General features: G+C 37.2%; 1 pseudogene; it reads right to left on the bottom strand.

The window, feature by feature from the left end:
* Positions 1–752: 752 nt before the first annotated feature.
* LOC124989249 (eukaryotic translation initiation factor 2 subunit 3, X-linked-like) lies at positions 753–1,634 on the bottom strand (annotated as a pseudogene).
* Positions 1,635–5,830: the final 4,196 nt, after the last annotated feature.

Genomic DNA, 5,830 nt, shown 5'->3' with positions numbered 1-5,830 from the left:
TCAAACCAAGGATAATTGCAACCAAAGCTTTGAATATGGACATTGTTCTTTAGTCTTTGGTTTTTAAATGAAAATGAAACCTTTACTTGAAAAAATATAGCTATATGTAATACACAAACACGTCATATTTATGTTTTATATAATACAAGTATTTAATATTTATAAATATATTTATATATAAAATATAAAGATATACATACATATATATATATATATATACACATATACATATAAACATGCATTTATCTACCTACTCTGCATTCCGGAACCTTGAGCACTGATTTTCTAGTCTGCAGGTATAGCTGTTGCACCTTGCCTTGATGTCATGTGATCCATCTGTCAGTGCTGGTCTTCTGCTATTCTGCCATTGATAATACATGAGATTACAGAATTTTCTAGTCCAGTCTCTACTCAAGACTTATGTAGATCTTCTTCCAGAAGATCTAGTAGCAGTCCCTCCCCTCCCCATTACTTATTCATGTTCGGCCCAGACACTTCAGGTAGACTGGGTTCCTAAGTGGTCAGTCACACTCCCAAATTCTCTCCCGCTAAGGTCTCTGCTCAAAGAGGCATGATGTCCAATCAGACTTCTCTCTCTTTCCTGGTGGAGCTCCGAATACCCATGCTTCCTCTTACCCCAATACACAGGAATCACTTTGCCCTTTTTAAAAAAATATAGAGTTATAATACCTCTACAGACCTGGATTGTAGACCATGAAGACACAAATATGTGTTATGTTCATCCCTATCAATCATGTTCTGTTTGGTATTCCAAGTATAAAAATTCCCATGAGAATACTACCACCTGCAACACCTCCCTTAAGGTCATCAACTTCACAACCAGATTTGTTGACATCAAATGACCTAATAACAATAAGTCAGGGTTCTGAAGTAAAGTCTCTTGGGAGTACTGTTATTTTCTTTACTATGTACTCACAGATGACTTCAATATTGTCTTTCAGTTGAGCAGAAATTGGAATAATAAAAGCTCCTTCTGCTACTGTACCTTGTACAAATGCAAGGATCTGTTCATACTGTTCTTTATTTAGTCTGACTTTCTTTTACCAAATCGATTTTATTCTGTAGAATCAAAATATGCTAGTTTCATGATTTCTATAGCAGTGAGGTGTTTAGAAGTCTGAGGCTGAGGGCAAAATTCATTACCACCTATCAAAAGAAGAGCTGCATCCATCACTGCTGCACCATTCAGCATAGTAGCCATCAAAATATCGTGACCAGGACAGTCAACAAAGGAAACATGTCTGACTAATTTGAAGTACCCTTTGTTCCCTGGAACACCTATAGGAAACTCATCTGGTGTGCCACTTCCACATGACCTATAACATTCTGGCAGAGGACAAGTTGAGTCATCAAGTTTATAAATCTTAGCATTTGCATATCCAAGCTTTATTGTAATGTTTCTTTCTAGTTCATTTTTGAACCTGACTGTAAACTCCAGAAAAGGCTTTTATAGCTGTGGATTTCCCATGAGCTACACCACCAATTGTACCTATGTTAATTGTAGTTTGTCTGCTGATAACTTCATGTGATAGTGGCGTCAACTTGGTAACATCCAAGGTGGAGAGACCCAGATGAGAAAGGTGCGCCTGCCCCAGAGTCACTTCAGCCTCTCCCCCCCGATTGGTTTAAGCCTGAAATGTAACACTCATTGGAAAAAGTGTTAAACCAAGTGTTTCTAGATAACCAACAGAAATCTTTCCAGTCCTTATTTTTGTGGGGTTTTGTTGGTTGATTGGTTGTACTGCTGGGGATTGAACCTAGGGTCTACGAGGCAAGTGCTCTACTACTGAATTGTACCCCCAGTCCTGTTTGTTTCTTAACTACTTAAATGTTGTGATTATGAAATAGATTCTAACCTTAGTAATCTTTGGACTTTGCAAGAGATTAGAAGGTAAAAGATGTTAGAAAGCAAAGGGTGAGTCCTTTTAATTTTTAACACATTTTCCATGTCCCTATACTCTTCCTGATACTGTGCTTTTAAATTTTTATTTATTTATGATTTTACTCCATAAGAGATTCTGTTAGAGCACAGATAGTATTTTTTAAAACTTCCCAGTGTTGAGAAGTAGGCCTATTAAATAAAAGTACCTGGGACTGGGGATGTGGCTCAGTGATAGAGTGCTTGTGTAGCATGCGCAAGGCCTTGGGTGCAGTCCCCAGCACCACACACATACACACACAAAATGTATCTCAATGAGTCTTGGTAGTCTGATAATATGCTTTAGTTTGATTTTCTTAAATTTACATTGAGGTGAGATTTCATGCCAACCATCATATTGTGCTCTTTTGGACATTGAGGCTGCCTTGAAGAATTTTTGAAGCTGTGGGGTAGTAGGCTGTTATTTGTTAGTGAATTTTGAGGAAACATATTAATGTTACACACTTGATTGACTTTGAAGGGGTTGTGATGTATCACAAGAAACCCATTTAAATAAAGTCCAAATAAGGTTCTAAATTTAGCAATTTAAAAAAATTTTTTTCACGAGGATAAGGAGGATGGTAATACAAGAGACCATTGGTACTGTAGAATTCCCAGATTCTGTCTCATAAGATGCATGTCCTTTTGCCTCTTAATTACATCTACAAAGCTCCATTAAACATTAAATAAGAAAATTAGATACTCTTTTGGATGTATGGACATCCATCTTTTTGTTATTTTGAAGTGGGGTGAGGGCACAAAGCCCAAACTCCAACATCTGTACCCACTCACTGCAACAACATTGCCAAGAGCAGAGGCTACACATTAGTGGGCACATTTCAAGAGAAAGATGCACTCAGTAGGGCCGCTCTTCTATCTCACTATTGGATCTCATTATTCTTCTTTTAAGAGCAGCACAAAATTGTGCCTTATAGCTTACTAGAAAGATCCAGAACTAAAGAGTACCAGAATAAAACAGAGGAAAACTCTTTTTTACTACATGCTCCAGAAAATTCTGAATTAATGCCCACTCTGCAAGGAGAAAAAGGGAGATGCCAACACAGATTATGTATTACCTTAATTAAATTTCCATAAATTATCTGATTACATTTTTTTGTATTTGATTTTTGCCATACTTCAGGTTTAGATATAGTGTATTCGCCACAACCTTGCATCATATCATGTTCTGGTTATGTAATTATAAAATAATTAAACTGCTTTCATATAATTATATGAAAATTAAATGATTACATTTTAGAAATGGGCTGCTTAATCCTGTTCAGTTTCTAACCCATAATAAACTTGGCACCACTAGAGAAGGTTGGAAGAGAGACATAAAGCGAACATTGCTTGGCTTTCTTCCACAAACATTCCTGCTGTGGAAGATTGGCCCTTTCAAATAACCCAAGTACTGAACTGGTATTTAATTTAAAAATCTTTAATCAACAAGGATCCCAACAACCACTTGAACTTCACTGCATGTCAGTTCTAACTAGCAATTATGAAATCACTGCTAATGCCATCAATAAAATAGGAGTCTTTGAATTGGGAGTCAGGGGAGGGTACTAAAACCAAAGAAATCAAGAGATCACTATCCTGTTTGAAAAGAAAATTCTGAAGCAGTTTAGCTGAAATTAAGATCAGAGGTGTTGAGTCCTTTTTAACCTAAACTGCTTTAGGCAGGAATGCCTCATTCAGTTTCACTCTAATAATATGGTGAAAGTATATTCTAAAATCCTCCATCCTGAAAAATTGCATTCATTTTCAAATCTCAATGATGAAAAGATTAAGACCAAAGAATTCCTTTTATAACTGTTAAGGAGCCACGAGCAAATTTATTGGAGAAGAAATTTCCAGTTGATGGGTTGTACTGAGCAATTAGGGATTTGACTCTGTGACCTAGAAGATGTATGCTATCTCAGCAGACATCATGTAAGTTCTGAAAGTCATTTAAATTTCTTCTTTTAAACAAAGCATTTTTGACTTGTCCAGCATGTTTTATATTTTGATTTGCTTTCATGTCTATCAGTTTATCCACAGATCATGACAGAATGAAAGAATGAACAAGAGGAAAAAAGAAGTCTCAGGAAAATTGAGGCCTGTGAGACAAACAGGATAAGAATTTACCTCTGTCACCCGTGGGGAAGCAGGCAACGATTGATGCACGCAGATTTGGTCAGCCTGTCAGTGCCTGCATAGGAAAGTTCAGCTAGGGAAGGTGAAAGTGCTTTGGAAACAGAGCAGCTGGTAAGAGAAGGTCAGGATAGAGACCTGTTTCTGAATGTATCTCACAGTTAAAGATTAGCTTTTGAAAAGGGCAAGTGGATTTGTGGGAAACACAAATATTTAAATTAGCACTTTCTGATTTGTCTGATTTGTTAACTCTTTATTTCTTTCCATATATGTAGAGGTAAGGTTGCATTTTGATGTTTTTTTTGTACTATTTTTTTTATTGTAAACAAATGGGATACATGTTGTTTCTCTGTACATGGCGTAAAGGCATACCATTTGTGTAAACATAAATTTACATAGGTTAATGTTGTTTGATTCATTCTGTTATTTTTTCCCTTCCCCCCACCCCTCCCACACCCCTCTTTTCCCTCTATACAGTCCTTCCTTCCTCCATTCTTGCCCCCCTCCCTAACCCTAACTCTAACCCTAACACTAACCCCTCCCACCCCCCATTATGTGTTATCATCCACTTATTAGCGATATCATTCGTCCTTTGGTTTTTTGAGATTGGCTTATCTCACTTAGCATGATATTCTCCAATTTCGTCCATTTGCCTGCAAATGCCATAATTTTATCATTCTTTATGGCTGAGTAATATTCCATTGTATATATATATATATATATATACCACAGTTTCTTTATCCATTCATCAACTGAAGGACATCTAGGTTGGTTCCACAATCTGGCTATTGTGAATTGAGCAGCTATGAACATTGATGTGGCTATATCTCTGTAGTATGCTGATTTTAAGTCCTTTGGGTATAGGCCAAGGAGTGGGATAGCTGGGTCAAATGGTGGTTCCATTCCAAGTTTTCTAAGGAATCTCCACACTGCTTTCCAGAGTGGCTGCACTAATTTGCAGCCCCACCAGCAATGTATGAGTGTACCTTTCTCCCCACATCCTCGCCAACACCTGTTGTTGCTTGTATTCTTGATAATCGCCATTCTAATTGGGGTGAGATGGAATCTTAGGGTGGTTTTGATTTGCATTGCATTTTGATTTTTAACATGACTTTTAGTGAACCAACTTTTAAAACTCTGGTTTTTGTTCTTATCAGTGTAAATCTCCTTAATACTTATTAACTGATAACATCTTTGTTTTTCCACATGCATGTATGCAAAATTAAAGAATAATACATTTAAATGAAAAGAGAAAAGCAGTGTTGTAGTTTAAGGGGTATGATCATTTTGGAGTTTTTCAGATTGCTAACATTTTCCTTTTTTGTTGTTGTTGTTGTTGTTTTGTTTTGGTTTGGTTTGTTTTTTTTCGGCACCAGGGCTTGAACCCAGGGGCACTTAACCACTGAGCTATATCCCCAGCCCTTTTTCATATTTTATTAGGCAGGGTCTCTCTGAGTTGCTTAGGGATTTGCTAAATTGCTGAGGCTGGGTTTGAACTCTCAATCCTCCTGCCTCAACCTCCCAAGTCGCTGGGATTACAAGCGTGCACTACCAAGCCTGGCCCAACATTTTCCTAATCTCAGCAGAAATAGTGTTTTATTTTAGTGTGACAGACAGGAAAAGAGTAGCACAGAAAAGTCCAAAGTTCAGAGACCAAGGCAGTAATTCCTATGGGTATTGAAAAGTTTTCATCTTTTTTGGCTCTTTGCAAGGCATATCAAACCTTAAACTCTCAATAGTGCCGAAAACAGATTTCAG

This window comes from Sciurus carolinensis, chromosome 7 (assembly GCF_902686445.1).
Source record: "Sciurus carolinensis chromosome 7, mSciCar1.2, whole genome shotgun sequence".
Lineage (NCBI taxonomy): Eukaryota > Metazoa > Chordata > Mammalia > Rodentia > Sciuridae > Sciurus > Sciurus carolinensis.
This window is presented reverse-complemented; position numbering and strand designations above follow the sequence as displayed.